Source organism: Lissotriton helveticus, chromosome 6 (genome assembly GCF_964261635.1).
Source record: "Lissotriton helveticus chromosome 6, aLisHel1.1, whole genome shotgun sequence".
Lineage (NCBI taxonomy): Eukaryota > Metazoa > Chordata > Amphibia > Caudata > Salamandridae > Lissotriton > Lissotriton helveticus.
The window spans coordinates 1,652,354,081-1,652,370,830 of NC_136067.1; the positions used below are offsets into that span (position 1 = coordinate 1,652,354,081).

Genomic DNA, 16,750 nt, shown 5'->3' on the forward strand with positions numbered 1-16,750 from the left:
AGTCGCAATACAGACTTGGTGGTGTAGAGACTATTCCAGTAGAGAAGGAGGGTTTAAATCCATGTGATTAATTGATGTCAGGTGAGCCTTTCACTCAGACAGAATTTCCCTCTCAAAAAACAGAGGCCCTCAAAGGTTATACAGCAATATTTTGACAAAGAGTGAGCGAGGCACATACATCATAGCAGCCAGATCTACCAATGGTTACCCCAAACAGGGTCACAGGGCTATTAAGGCAGCAAGGAGGCACCGGCTAATTGCGGTAAGGGACGGCGGTGGCAGTGTCTCCCGACCCCGCTTGGCGCCAGTAAGCACCCTCAAAGCGGAAGCTCTGCACGAAAATTGTTTTACTTGTAACTACTTTCCTATGTCACAATTTTAAAATTGATTACGAATTTCAAAATGACGTATTGTATGTTATCGGCGATAAGTTAAAATTGAATACACATTTTAAACCCCACTCACTCTGTGCACCCATGCTTATTCCCGGTGTTGCTAGGGGCTCAATTGTACTCCAGTAGTCTGTGCTCGGTATTCCAGCCTGCCCGCCCCGGTCCGACTCGGTAGCCAATACCGTAGAGCGGAGGGCGGGACAGGAAGAGCCAGACACTCCCAGCAAGTCGAGCGGTTAGCGCTCTAGATCTTCTGGTCACAGGGCTATTTAGCCCCCTCGCTGGGCCAGGCGCGCAGCGGTTGCGCGCAGCGGAGCGCCCAAGGACGCGCCTAAGACGGGCTAAAGACCAGCCCGTCTGCGCCCGTCCGCGACCGGACGGGGCCAGGGGCTATGGCACCTAGATCTGATAACTCAGAGGTATGTCCCATTACTCGTGCTATCTACACCCCGCAGGTTCTTCTGGGCTTACGTAACAAACCTCTAGGGGAATGCTCAAAAGGGGCAGTTACCAGCTTGGAGGGCCCCTTCTCTTGCCGTCATTGCAAGACCCAGTTCCAAACTCTATTAGAGGATAAAGAGGACACAGACCATACGGGTGATCTGCTATATACTGACATCAAGGGCAGTGACCTTGCTAACTGCCACCCCACTCCGACTAAAAGGGTGGGTACTAATGTATTACTTGGGAGTAAGAACCTTTTATGCAACATTCGTTCGTTATCGAAACATACAACTGAAGTATGGGAACTAATTTCATCTGAAGAGCCCGACCTATGTTTTCTGACGGAAACATGGCTGAAGCCACACTCGGTTCCGGCCATAACCCTAGGAATTCCGATGGGGTATAAAATTGTCAGACTAGACCGCCCTATTAAAACAGGGGGCGGGATTGCAATAGTCCATAAACAAGAAATAAACATCTCTATCCTAGATGAACTATGCACCCCAGAACTTGAACTGTTGATTTTTAAAATAAATGCTGCACCCAAAGGTAGTCAAAAAGGGGCTCTGGTTTATCGCCCTCCTGGGCCATGTGCCAACTTCTCCATCACACTAATGGAAGCATTGGCCCCCCCATATAAGCAAAGACAGCGATTTCTTACTTGTGGGAGACTTCAACATTCATAGCGAACTAAAAGAGTGCACTGAGGCACAATCCCTTCTGACGGATTTGTCCCTACTAGGCCTACAACAAGCTAATAGCGGTCCCACACACCAAGCAGGACACACTTTGGATTTAATCCTGTCCAACTCCCCTTCTATCGAATGCCTACCTCCGACAATTAAAATGGACCGATCATTTCGTCATAGAATTTTACACCCCTCGCATTAGCACTCCTCCCTCGGGCCCAATAGCCCTGCCGAGTAAACACAGGCAATGGCACAAAATAACCCAAGACTCCTTCAAAGAGAGGTTTATAGAACCTTCCCTTGCGCTCACTGAAGACATTGAGGTGGCCCTGACTAAATTTGAAGGAGCGCTGGTGACAGCAGTGAATGATATTGCCCCCCCTGAAACTGTTTAAACCACGCCCGGCACATAAACAAGAAGTCTGGTTTTCAGAGCATTTAAGGTCCTTAAAAAAAACTGCTAGAAAACTTGAAAAGAAATGGAGATCGTCCCATGTGGCTGAAGACAAGAGCCTCTATTGGGAATCCCTCTCCACATACCATAAAGCCATTCGTATGGCACGCAAAAACCACATTGCGTCCCAACTCAAAGCTGCTGGAAATAGTCCTAGGGTATTATATCAGATCCTGCAGTCATTCGTTAAACCGGTGGCCTGCGAGAGCTCAGAGTTTGCATCTCAGCAACTGTGTGATGATATCTCTCTGTTCTTCACCAAATAAATTGATGGGATCTATGAGAAAATCATTAGCTCCAACCTGTCCTTCTGTGGAGACAATTCTCAACCACAAATCAAGGAAGACCCTAACCCAACCACGCATACACTAGGCGAATTTCCCCCTATCTCACTAGAGGAGGTTATATCTCTAACCTCGCAAATCAAGAGCGGATGTCCAGATGACACTATTCCAGCAAGAATTATGCCTATGCTTGGTACAGAACTAGGTCCTGGGGTTCAGAGATTGGTAAATCTTTCCCTGAGCACAGGTGAGGTCCCCAGAGGGTGGAAAAAGGCTCTGGTTAGACCCATTAGAAAAAAAAACAATTCCATGGACAGACCTGTCCAATCTTAGACCTATATCCCTGCTACCATTCCTAGGAAAACTCACTGAAAAACATGTGAATCGCCACCTATCCATGTATATTGAACAGGCAGGAGGGTTGGATTACTCACAATCCGGCTTTAGGCCTAAACACAGCACAGAGTCAACCCTGATGTCAGTTACAGACGACCTACATATGTATCAGGATAGGGGCCACTCTGTCATCCTGGTACTACTAGACCTGTCGGCGGCATTCAACACTGTGTCACACAACATCTTGACAAGCCGACTGGAAAACATCGGTCTAGGGAACATGGCTCTGACCTGGCTAAGGAGCTTCTTATCCAACCGCACCCAATGTGTCACCATGGGTGCCTATCGATCGGCGGAGGTAGAGATTTCTAAAGGGGTGCCACAGGGCTCTTGTCTGAGCCCAACCCTCTTTAACATCTATGTGGCACCCCTGGCTGGAATTATGCGAGCATATGGTTTCATCCCTGTGTCTTACGCGGATGTCACACAGCTCCTTTTCCCCTTTAAATCTCTCCCCACCGAGATTAAAAACTCCTTTTCTCATGGCATGAGAGCAGTGGCTCAGTGGATGTCATCAAACTGTCTGCAGTGTAATGTAAGCAAGACCGAAGTTATGTTGTTCGCGGAGGCAAAGATCCTCTGGACCCCAGATTGGTGGCCACATGATCTGGGACCTGTCCCCGAACCCAAACAGATTGTAAAGAACTTAGGAGTCCGCCTAGATCATGAGCTTTCACTGAAACAACATAGCAATCATATTGTGGGCTTGTGCTTCCACGTAATTAGCCTGTTACGCAAAATCTTTCCTATACTCCCAGACTCCATCAGGAAAACATTAGTACAGGCCCTGGTCCTTAGCCGTATTGATTATTGTAACGGCTTGCTACTATCTGTAAACGAGGGAGTATTAGCCAAACTCCAAGTGATCCAGAACACTGCGGCTCGCCTGGTCTTAAACACCCCCCCCCCCCGAACTGCGTCCAAACCTCTCCTGGACAAACTGCACTGGCTGTCAGTCCGGCAGAGGACGAAGTTTAAGACATGTTGTCTAATTCACAAAAGCCTAAACGGACTAGGTCCTGCATATCTGAAAAATATGTTTATACCCTACACCCCTGCACGTTCCCTTAGGTCAAGCAATCAATTCCTATTATGCGTGCCCCGCGCAAAGAAGGCCAGGCACGGAGGTAGAGCTCTTTCTGTGGTTGGTCCATCTCTATGGAACAAGCTCCCTCTAGCTCTCAGACAGTGTTCAGAACATCTGCTGGTTAGAAAGCAACTCAAAACCTTTTTGTTTCAAAATTAATCTATTTTTCGTCTGGCTTCCCCTCTGACTGTGTTTTGCTGTGTTTCCTAGGGCTCAGAGATACTCCTCCGGGAGTCGATTCGAGCGCGATACAAACCCGCAAATAAATAAATAAATAAACACCACAAATAACACTTGACAAATTGAAGTGTATGTCTTAAGAGCTCAAGTAAATTGAGATAAAAAGAGGGGGGGGCACATTAAAGGGGGAGAGGAGTTCTAGAATGGATAGGAAATCCTTTAAAATAATAAAAAAATAGGGCTTGCCCTTCCATTAAATTATTATTAAGTGAAATTCTGGGTTCTAAATCCTTAAGCCCAAAGGTGATTTTGAGATTTAGCTGGACAGAAGCACCGTGTTAGAGCTATAAATCTACAAGTTGTGTTACATACTAATCATTTCTCACCATCTTTCCTTTTTACCACAAATGACTTATTTATATAGAAACTATGTTTTAACAGTGAAAATAAGTTTCAGCATTGAATAATGGAATGGATGAACTTATTTAAATATGGGAAAACACAGTCCTTAATATGTTGTGCCAGCAAATAAAAATAATGGAAAAGAACAATGAAAAAGTTTATTAATCACTACCAAGACAGATTATTTGTCTTTGCCGCTGCAATATGAAATTTCACCTCTATTTCAAAAACCAGCAAAGAGTATATAAAATATGCAAAACAGTACTGATTCTCACAAAATGTGAATATTCTCATTTAAGCAAATCACAGGATTCCAAGAAAATATGACTAAGATTATTGTAGAAGTATGACGTTAATCGATTAGGGAATACAACTCTTTAAATACAGAATGTCTTTAAAAAGGGGAAGTGTTTTATTTCTCTCACGAAATAGCAAGACTGTGATTAAATGCATTCAAATATTTTATTAAAAAATTGATGTCCAGGGGCGTGGCCGAGCAAGATGGCCAAACGGACATAATCCGTCTCGACTCCTGGGCTACGCTGGTGCCCCGGACCTGAAATCACCGCAAATAGCCACCCTACCTGCACGGAAAATAATCCCATTATCCCATGATGACCCAGGGACTGGAGCAGAAGGAGAGCCGGTGATCGCCCTCTAGATTACGCCTGAGAGCCAAGTGGAGTCCCTGACAGGGAGGCCTGGACGCAGGTCAATATGGTGGCCGCCAGTTTCTCGATCGCGTAAGACTGAGGGCTATGAGGAGCGTTCCTTGGGGAGTCACGCTGCCACCAACCACGGACACAGCCGGACACCCGCTGCGACGCCCCGAGCACAGAGGTGAGCGGTCTGCCTTAGAGCTCGGCAGGCTGTGTGGCGCTTCGGTGGGCTCCCATCTCCCGTGAGGCTGAAGGAGTGGGGCAGTGCGAATAATCGGAGGCCCCCCAGGGAGGTGCGCCCCTGAGCGGGGAGGGGAGATTGTTGAAGAACTCCATTTGAAGGGGGAAAGGTGGCTGGCTGACTCTCCAGATCCTCCACCACGCCGCGCCTGAGCCTAAGATGGCAGCCAAAACTAGAACAGGTGCCATTTCCTCCCATGACGATCGCAGCAAGTAACCAGAGTCGACCCTGGCAATAAGGTGCAGCAGACACTCTACCCCTAGGCCTCAGAAGCGGACACCTGGGACTCCTCTACTACTCACAGAGGAGACGACTGGAGGCCGGGCAGGGAATCGAACCACCACAGGGAGCACTGCAGGCTTTGAATGTTGACCTACCTCTCATCCTATGGGAAGCCCTGGCGCCTGTTTCGCTGAGTGTTTACTAGGCTCATATGGAATACACTCAGGCTGCTCACTCGAACCGGGGCACACCTCATCTCAGCCATCCTCCGCTGTACCGAGCCAGTGATGGGGCTCCACCACACGTGATTCACTGTCTGCTCCCTATTGGTTTCACTACAGATAGCCACTCCAGGGTGACCACTGCGGTGCAGAACCTGGTTAATCGCGAGTGCAGAGCTAACACGATAACATTAGGGTCTATTGTTTAAACCCTTCCACGCCAAGCTGGAAGAGAACAGGCGGGGTCAGTCGTTATGCCACCGATAGGTAGAGCGACAGATAAGGTCTCAAGCTTTTTCCCACCAGCAGCCAAACAACGGGCTTCGGATCTGTCACGAGGGGGACCAGTCCAGAACCGAAAAGAGAAACGCTGTAAAACTGAAGCCAAGAGATATACCGGTCTCACCTCTCTCCCCACAGCAACCTGAAAATTGGAACCGGGTAGAAACAACACTCTTCTGCCCGGACGAAGAAGCCGGACCCTGTTTCTTTAACTGGGCCGAGTTTGCGGAAGGACCCGTCCCCTGGAACGTCACAGAGTCAGACCCGCTAAAACCAGGAAGCGAGGACAGGGAGGTGTTTCCTACACCTGAAGGAGAACGTGAAGGTGGAGAAGTTGCCGAGCTGAACGAGAGGAGACCGCTGAAGGAGGAAGCGAGAGGAGAAGATCCCAATCGGCGTACTACAGAGCCAGGAGGCCAACGACACGGCGCATCGCCCAGTCACGCTTCAGGAGAAGCGTGGCTCACTCAGGTACGGGCGCGCATCTCGGGTTGGGCGGGGAGGAAGGGTTTTAAACCCCCGTAACTACACCGGCAATAAACCCAGTCACTCCCCTTTCCCGAGCACTACCGGCACGGAGTACCTACTTACTTGTTTGCTTATTGTTTGGTTTTGGGCACCGTGTGACTCCTCACTACCCTTCCCCATCACTGATTATATTGGGACCACCGACTGAAACCCAGTCTTTTGTCTTTTCATTTTCCACATACTCCTGACCCGCGACTGGCCCTGTGAGCACCCTGGAGTGGAAGAAAAGAGGAAAATCCCTTCTGAGAGGGCGCCTATCCCCCGACAATTAACAAGAAACCACCCTACCTTGTTATAGACACTGCCTAAGGCGGAAAAAACTGTTAAAAGCAATAAAAACTCGGTTAACACCACTTAAAGTCTCCGAGAGTTCCTCTAACCCACTAACACTGGTGGAGAATGCGGGCATAGAGGTAGCCATCTGTACCGAAAAGATGGAGGACCTGTTGCAGCACTTAGTGAAAGGCCAAGAGCAGCTAGGGTGGGCCGTTGAACAACAACTAACATCCGCCCAAGCGGACAGAGAAACATTCAAAACCACGATTTCAGCCCAAATCGAGGGGTTACAGAAAATTATATCGGAACCCCTGACAAACCCCTACCGGGAACCCCGAAGCCCCCATCCCAGTCCCTCGGGGGTATTCCTCCAGGAATACATACCCGGAGAAGACCCCGACGCGTTTCTATTAAACTTCGAAAGGGCTGCACATGCATGCGGTTAGCCCCTGGAGAAGTGGCCATATTTTCTTGCCCCTCTTCTGCGAAGGCTCAGGCAGCATATCAGGTGGCCAACGCCTCTGGGAATGTCCCCTACGCCACCATTAAAACAATCATCCTAGACCATCTTGGCCTTGATTCGGAGGCCTATCGGGTACGATTTAGAAAGGAGAGGGGCACACCAGGGGAAAACCCAAAGACCTTGTTTTTTCGTTTAAAAATGGCCGCTAATAAATGGCTCACTCCTGCAGTATCCTCTAAAGAAGAAATCATGGAGAAAATATATTTGGAGCAGTTTTTGGAGGCGTTGCCATACAATACTCAGAAGTGGCTGCACCAGCACCCCAATTTAACAATGGATCAAGCCATGGAAATGGGGGTTACATTCACCAGGGCTCAACCTCGGCTGCCACCCTGGGAGCCAGACAAAACCTGCAAAGGTGGAAAAGAAACCTCGAGCCAGCAGTGAAACTTAACAACCCCGCCCCCTCAAACCTGACATACCCAGTTTCCGGGGGCCGCAATGTTTTGAATGTGGGACCTGGGGGCACATCGCCAGACTATGCCCACAAAGAAAGACGCCGGAAGAAACCATGGAAGTGGGATACCTCCCCAAAACTGTATTGTACTCAGCGGAATTAGGAGGAGCATATCATGTGAGAGTAAGGGTGAACGGGGAAGAAGTTAGGGCTCTTCTGGATTCAGGCTGCAAACAGTCCGTAATAAAAGGGGTGTTTGTCAGGCCCAACCAGGTTCTCCCCAACTCCGGGGTATACATTAAATGTGTCCATGGGGATATAAAAGCGAATCCTATAGCAAACATAACTCTAGAGCTGACAGGAGGAAAGGCTTGCTCGGTGAGGGTGGGTGTTCTCGAGACTCTCCCTGAAGAAATTATCATAGGGACAGACAACCCTAACTTCCTGGATTTGTTCACCCACACCCTCAGTCTGTCTGCTCCCCATAATCAAAAGAAAAGTCAAGACCCCCCTTCTGTACCAGCCTTACTTTCCCCTGAACCTTGGGTCACTGATAGAAGCTTTAAATTTGCACAGGCTAACAACACCACACTGTTCAATGTCTGGGAACAGGCACATGTGACACAAGACACCCCTGACCCCAGAATTCTCCGTTTCCTGATCAAAGAAGGTCTCCTCTATAGACAAGGTGATAACGATACACCCCTTCAGCTTCTCATATCAATGTGCTTTAGGGAACAAATCATGTTTTATGCCCATACACATCTGTTAGCTGGACACATAGGGAGCGAGAAAACCACCCAAAATGTATTGAGGCACTTTTATTGGCCAGGGATATACAAAGATATCAAGACCCATTGCCAATCCTGTGATGTGTGCCAGAGGAACACCCACCGTCCACCCGCTGTACCATTACAACCCCTCCCGATAATAGGCACCCCGTTTGAAAGAGTGGGGATGGATTTGATAGGGCCCCTACCTAGAACTAGAAAGGGTAATCTATACGCACTGGTCTTCATGCGTGTTATGTTATAGTATCTGTCTAAGCGCCAGGACGCCCCTTTGCTGGGGCAGCTGTGCGCTATATAAATATCGTTAACATAACATAACATAACATTGTTGACTACCCACCAGATTCCCCAAGGCTTTTCCCCTAAAGCCCCCTACATCCAGAGTCATAGCTGATAAACTAATTGAATTGTTCTCCCGGGTAGGGTTCCCTAAGGAGATCTTGACTGATCAGGGCACGCCCTTTGTGTCCAGGCTGATGCGGGAGGTATGCAAAGTGCTAGACCTTCGTCACATTAAAACATCAGCGTACCACTCGCAAACGGGTGGACTGGTTGAGCGCTACAATGGCACCCTCAAGTCCACTCTCAAAAAAATGCTTTCGGTGAATGGGACAGAGTTGGATCGCATACTACCCTTAGCTCTTTATGTCATCAGAGGGCAAACACAAAGTAGTCTTGGATGCTTGTCATTTGAGCTGTTATACGTCCGGCAGCCGCAAACACTCCTCGAGATGACAAAGGAAGCATGGGAAACCGAAGAAGCTGGAGAAGAACGCAACGTCCTGGAATATAGCCAAACCCTGAAGAACCAACTAGGGAAAATAAGAGAGTTGGCCTATTCCAACTTGGAGAAAAGCCAGGAGAAACAAAAGAAATACTACGATAAGGGAAAGTGTTGGAGAAGACTAGAAGTGGGCGATTGGCCTCTAGTCTTGCTTCCTTCTAGCACAAAAAAATTTCAGGCAGAATGGATGTGGGCATATACAGTGACCGGAACAGTAGGGAAAACGAGCTATAAGTTCCAGCTCTCCTCCCACAAGAACCAGATCTACCATATCAACTCCCTGAAAAAGTGGATAGGTCCTTTACCAAAGAACAGCCACCTTACCATACCCACAAACTCTTCCCCTAAGTCAACACTAGAGCTGCTAGTCCTAAACGGCGAACTCAGAAAACAAGAACAAGATGACTTGCAGAAAGTTCTATTTCCTTTCTCCCCTTATTTTCCGATCTTCCTAGGAAAACCTCAGTAATTGAACACTGAATAGAGACCCCGCCCGGTGCCGTGGTTAAACAGCGACCATATCGGATACCAGCCGCTAAAAGAGCGGATGTGCGTAGGGAAGTGCAGGAGATGTTGCGTCTACGGGTGATAAGACCGTCCAGGAGTGAGTGATCCTCACCAATAGTGATGGCCCCAAAACCAGATGGGAGTACAAGGTTTTGTATGGACTTTCGTGCCTTAAATCATATATCTTCTTTCGATGCCTACCCAATACCCCGCATCGACGAGCTCATAGAAAAACTTGGGGAAGCCAAATACATAAGTACGTTGAATTTGACCAAGGGTTACTGGCAAGTGCCTTTAAAAGAGGAAGACCGGGAAAAGATGGCATTCGTAACCCCTGATGGGCTCTAGGAGTTCAACGTGCTTCCCTTTGGTCTGCATGGAGCACCCGCAACAGTTCAGCGCCTCATGAACGAAGTGTTAAGGGAACACCAGTCTATCAGCTCCGCGTACCTAGATGACATCATAATCTTTAGTCCATCCTGGGAAAGTCACCTTAAGCACCTACAAACCAGTCTAGGAGCCGTAAAAGAAGCTGGCCTTCATGTGAACTCAAAGAAATCGCGCATTGGCTATCAGAAAGTGAAATATCTGGGGTACCTACTGGGTCACAGAGTCATTGAGCCACAGATAGAGAAGGTACGGGCGATTGCAGAAACTCCCTTTCCCAAGAATAAGAAAGAGATGAGGGCCTTCTTAGGCCTTATCGGATATTATCACCGCTTTATCCCCGCTTTTTCGGAAATAGCAGCCTCGTTAACAGACACGCTAAAAAAAGATTCCAAACCCACTACATATCAATCCCCAACATCTGCCATGTGGGGCACGTTCAATTCCCTCAAAAGACCAATCACAAGTCCAGTCTTAACTTCCCCGGATTTTACCCGTTCCTTCATCCTACACACTGACGCATCAGAAAACGGGGTGGGGGCGGTCCTTTCGTAGCTGTCTCCTAAGGTGGTAGAACACCCAATACTCTACATCAGTAGGAAACTTTTCCCTCTGGAGTTAAAATATCCAACCACTGAGAAGGAATGTCTTGCGATAAAGTGGGCGGTGGACAAGTTAAGATATTATCTCGAAGGACATCCTTTTACCCTCTACACAGACCACGCACCCCTTAAGTGGATGAGCCACAACATCTCCTAAAATCCCCGAGTCTTGAGATGGTTTTTATCGCTACAACCCTTTTCCTTTACCGTCTGTCATCGGAAGGGAACCGATAATGTTAATGCTGACTTCCTCTCCCCAATCGGGAGAATCCAGGGGGGGTGGTGTATCATGAGGGGGGCCAGTCCGGAACCGAAAAGAGAAACGCTATAAAACTGAAGCCAAGAGATATACCGGTCTCACCTTTCTCCCCACAGCAACCCGAAAATTGCAACCAGGCAGAAACACTCTTCTGCCCGGACGAAGAAGCCGGACCCTGTTTCTTTAACTGGGCCGAGTTTGCGGAAGGCCCCGCCCGCTGGAACGTCACAGAGTCAGACCCGCTAAAACCAGGAAGCGAGGACAGGGAGGTGTGTCCTACACCCGAAGGAGAACGCGAAGGTAGAGAAGTTGCCGAGCTGAACGAGAGGAGACCGCTGAAGGAGGAAGCCAGAGGAGAAGATCCCAATCGGTGTACTACAGTACCAGGAGGCCAACGACACGGCGCATCGCCCAGCCACGCTTCAGGAGAAGCATGGCTCACTCAGGTACGGGCGCGCATCTGGGGTTGGGTGGGGAGGAAGGGTTTTAAACCCCCGTAACTACACCGGCAATAAACCCAGTCACTCCCCTTTCCCGAGCACTACGGGCACGGAGTACCTACCTGCTTGTTTGCTTATTGTTTGGTTTTGGGCACCGTGTGACTCTTCCCTACCCTTCCCTATCACTGAATATATTGGGACCACCGACTGACACCAAGTCTTTTGTCTTTTCATTTTCCACATATTTCTGACCGGCGACTGGCCCTGTGAGCACACTGGAGTGGAAGAAAAGAGTAAAATCCCTTCTGAGAGGGCACTTATTCCCCGACAAGGAACAAGAAACCACCCTACCTTATTATAGACACAGCCCAAGGCGGAAAAAAATGGTAAAACTAATAAAAACTGGGTTAACACCACGTAAAGTCTCTGAGAGTTCCTCTAACCCGCTAACAGGATCATGACAGGGAGACGTCCGATATGGCCTTCACCAAGGAAGATTTGATGTCCTCATTACGAGACTTTAAAGCGGAATTGCGTAGAGAGCTGAGTCAAGACATCCAAACCTCCATCGATCAGCTGAAGTCCGATCTCACCACACGGATGGCAGATCTTCAACGCGATGGGGACTCAATTGGCACTAGAGTGATCGACCTGGAAACGCACATCCAGGAAACAGATAAGCGCACCGCTGAGGTGCATGACAGTGTACTCACCCTCTAGGACCAGCTTCGCCAAACCCAGTTAAAAGCAGAAGACTTGGAAACCAGAGCCCGACGGGATGACATACGGATCCGTGACCTCAAGGAGGGGGCGGAAGGGCCGGACCTAGAGGCTTTCCTGAAGGGCCTTTTCGTGGATATCCTCAGCCCACAGACACTGAAGATCAAGCTCGAGAGAGAGTGCACCGGGTCGGAAACCTAATGACGGGAGGACGACAAAGACCAAGGGATGTTCTTGCGAAATTCCACTCCTACATAGTGAAAGAAGCTGTACTTTTTGCGGCCCGAAAGAAAGGCACGATATCCTTCCAGGACCATTCGTTGGATAGAAAGCAACAATTTTGGCCCATCACCTCCAAGTTACGTGAAGATAAGGTCAGATATCGATGGACCTATCCCTTTGACTTAAGCTTTGAGTACCACAATAAACAAAGACATGTGGTGGATCTGCAGGAGAGGTTGGACCTGCTGGGTATCCAAGTAGACGCCACTGAACATTCACAGTGCAAACCGCGAGACACGCAGAATGCCAGATCCCCCAAATCACAGTGGTTCACAAGCTCTCAAGGGAAACCACACATCAGCTGCACTTAGTATCTGGGAGGCGAGCTGGGAGAGAGGACTCACTCGGCCACGGAGGTTCTGCCGTTGAGAGGGGGCCTTGAACCTCAAGTTAGCGATGCACTTGTTTGCTCTGCACTATCTTTGGGGACTTTACCACTGTAGGTTGAATCTTTGAGACTTCAACGTTGACACATGCCGACATCTAGTTTATCTTTGGACGAGAATGGGGCACATTAGGGCCCAAAGCTGTGGCATAGCGAGATCTCTACTACACCGTGCCACATGGGTTATTACAGAGACACGCATGCATGATGCTCCTCTCATACCCGTAGGGGAGACTTGAACATTTAGCCCGGGCGCCTACGCCAGACTGAACATGTGAGGTGGCCAAAACACCTTTAGCATGTCCGGAGGGGGAGCGAGCCGGGACCTTGGTCCTATCGTCCCACCGCCCACACACATGGGTTCTTTAACCCACGGTCGGAGTCTCACCACCGATCCGACATTTAGGACAGTTCTTACTGTTACGTTTGGGAGTTTGGGGGGAGGGAGACTGGTGGTGGCTTTTTAATGATTCTTCATATAGATGCGCTTTGACGGAGTTGGGTTATACACTGCAGGTACACTCTTGCTTCTTCTCATGTGGGAACTCTGCTCCGGGGAACGGGGACTGATGCATAGGTCCCTGAGAAGGCGGGGAGTGGCGACATGTAAACAATGGTAATCACAGTAGGCTCCTGGAATGTAAAAGGCCTCAACTCGCCCCAAAAAAGGCAAACGGTCTGGAAATATATCTCTGATCACCACCTAGATATAATAGCTCTGCAGGAGACACATCTGCCCCGAGCGAAAGAGACTGACCTCCCTCCACCACAAAAGCTACCCCTTAATATACAGAGCATCTGCACTCACGAAACACCAGGGGACCGCGATCCTTTTTCACAAGTCTATGAAATTTCAACCCATCGATACCAAATCAGACAAGGAGGGACATTGGGTAATGGTCAAAGGTGTTCTGAAGGTTAGACTTTGCACATTCTTTTCGCCATATGCACCTAACACAGGTCAGGCCGTTTTTCTTCAAATGCTCTTGGGGAAGATTCAGGACTTTGTGGAGGGACCGACACTCTTACTGAGGGATTTTAACTTAACAGAGCAGGCGAACCTCAATAGCACACACACACACCCTTGCCAGGAGTCTAGTGTCTTCTCCACAGAGGCTACACCACGGATACATGACATGAGCCTTAGAGATGCTTGGCGGACCCTCTACCCCCAAACACAGGACTATACTTTTTATTCACATGTTCACCGCACATACTCTAGGCTCGACTACAGATTCATTAGCCACAACTTACTGGGAGCTCTCCGTGTCCGACCACTGTCTCTTTTCATTCTGTCTGTCATTGGGCAACTTAGCATCCACATCTCCCAAATGGTATTTTCCAACTTCACTCACAAGTGACAGGGTACTCTATATGGAACTAAGGCATACGATCACAGATTTCTTCACCAGGAATGTGCAAGAAGCCACCGCTGTGTTCAATAACTGGGACACCTTCAAGGCAGTTTTTAGAGGCCGCTGTATTGCTCTTAACTCCGAATTGGACAAACGACAGACCAAAGAACGAGTAGATCTAGAAGCGGAACTGTACTCAGCGGAAACGGCCCATAAAAACAAACCCACCAGAGTGACCCTTCGCACGCTCACTGCATTGAAGGGGAAGCTTAGGGCACTATATAATAATCCGGCGGAGTATACTCTCCTGAAACTCCGTCAACTTTCCTGGTCACAAGGAAACAAGATAGGTAGACATTTAGCTCGACAGTTGAAGGACAAGCAAGAGCTGGAATATATAGGCGGCATACAGGATGGGAAGGGGGAGCGGACTCAAAGATGCAGAGAAAGCTGATATTTTTGGCGCCTTTTACGGACACCTGTATGCGGGGCAACCACAGGACTTAGAGGCACAAAGTAACTATTCGCGGACACTGCAACTCCCCAAGGTCTCCCAAGACTGAAATGATAGGCTAACGGCTCCCATAACGGCCGGGTAGGTGGCTCTAGCCATCAAATCCCTCAAACCACAGAGAGCCCCAGGTCCCGACGGATATACGGCCCAATTTTACAAAACTTTTGCTCCTGACCTCCTTACCCACCTTTTTAATGCAATGGCAGAGGCAGGTACGGTTACTCCCTCAATGGCGGAAGCGGTGATCACAGTTATTCCGAAACCATGGAAGAATCCACAGATGTGCGCTTCGTACCGCCCTATCACCCTTCTCAATTTAGTTGCAAAATTGTATGCATCTATCCTTGCGGCCCGACTGAACGACCTCCTGCCAATTCTCTTCCACCCAGACCAGTCTGGATTTATTAAAGGCCGCCAGACTCATGAGAACACCAGACATATCATCCGCCTAAAAGCTAATAAGAAACCGATACGGGCAGTACTGGTGGGGTTAGATGCTAAAAAGGCATTCGATAGGGTGGATTGGGCTTTTCTTTTTACTACACTCACATCCTTTGGGTTTACGGATACATTTATTAATATGGTACGGGCTAACTATGTCCAACCCCGCTCGAGAGTGCAGGTAAATGGGATTTTGTTGGCTCCCTTTCTCTTGACTAGGGGTACCCACCAGGGCTGCCCTTTGTCACTCCTCTTGTATAGAGCCGCTGGCCTTGGCCATCCACACCGCACCAGAGATAAAGGGCATCCCTTTTAGTGGGAAAATGCATAAGATATCACTTTTCGGAGATGATGTGCTCTTGTCACTCACGGAACTGGCCACCTCTCTCCGTGCGCTGCAAACGGAACTCACACACTTTGAAGCGGTGAGCTTTGAAGCGGTGGTGGGCTTCAAGGTGAATATAGACAAATCCTGCATTCTTAACCTCGCAATCCCTGTTGCCGAAGTTAAGGAACTCCGGACTTGCACTCAACTACAATGGACTTCACTGCCTCTCCAATACCGGGGAGTTCAACTGACGCCCTGGGTAGAGGAGCTATACAGAGCTAACTTCCCACCCTCTCTCTTGAATCTCCAGGCGGATCTTACACAATGGAAGCTGCTCTTTATATCCTGGCTTGGCCGCATTCATGTAGTTAAAATGACAGTGCTTCCTAAACTCTTGTACCTTTTTTAGGCTCTCCTTGTTGAGCTTGACAAGGATTTTCTCCTTCAATTAAAATCTATGGTTCTGCGGTTCGTTGGCAGGGAGGATGAGCGCGGTTTTCCTTCTCCATTTTGAGGAGGCCACGGGGGAGGGAGGGGCGGGCCTCCCGGACTTTGGCCTTCATTATAAGGCAGCTCAGCTACGTGTGGTGACAGAATGGGCCAAGAGGGAGTCAGAGTAGCACTGGCTTCATATGGACAGGGCGGTGGCAGGGAGGACAATTTGGGACCTCATTTGGAGACCCAAGAGGGAAAGACCGGAGAATGCCTACATCAGCACGCCTACTCAAACGACCCTAAAAGTGTGGGACTCTTTCTTATGTAACAACCAGTGGACCACATTTCCGTCACCTTATACACCAACCCACTTTAATTCGGATTTCCCTCCAGCCATACAGGAAGGGCCCTTTGACCAGTGGAGGGATGGGGGCTGCAGAGCGCTGGCACACCTCTTCCATAATTACGATATCCTCAAGAGGGACTAATGGTTGGGGCCTGCTGAATATTATCACTATCTTCAATTGAAACATTGGGTGCTTACACCCCACATTCACACTCGCCCCCTCACGAAATTTGAAAAATATATGCAAACTGTAGACTCTATGAAAGGAGTGATTTCTTATCTGTATAACTATCTTCTCACCTCTATACATACCCCAAGGCCTCGATACATGCACATGTGAGAGGATATCTTACAACGTGACATTCAGGAGAGAGAATGGGCGGGCGGTGGTCAGATATCACGAAATTCAACCATTTCATGGAACTGAAAGAGGCCCACCTAAAAACGATGATGGACTGGTATGTATACCCTACCAAGATCAAAAAGATATTTCCTGG

The 16,750-nt window shown here is 48.7% G+C and overlaps 1 protein-coding gene across 2 annotated transcripts in view; it reads right to left on the reverse strand.

Annotated features, from left to right (window-relative positions):
• Nucleotides 1-16,750, reverse strand: part of NAPB (NSF attachment protein beta) — a 251,238-nt gene that overhangs the window by 104,193 nt on the left and 130,295 nt on the right. The window lies entirely within an intron of this gene.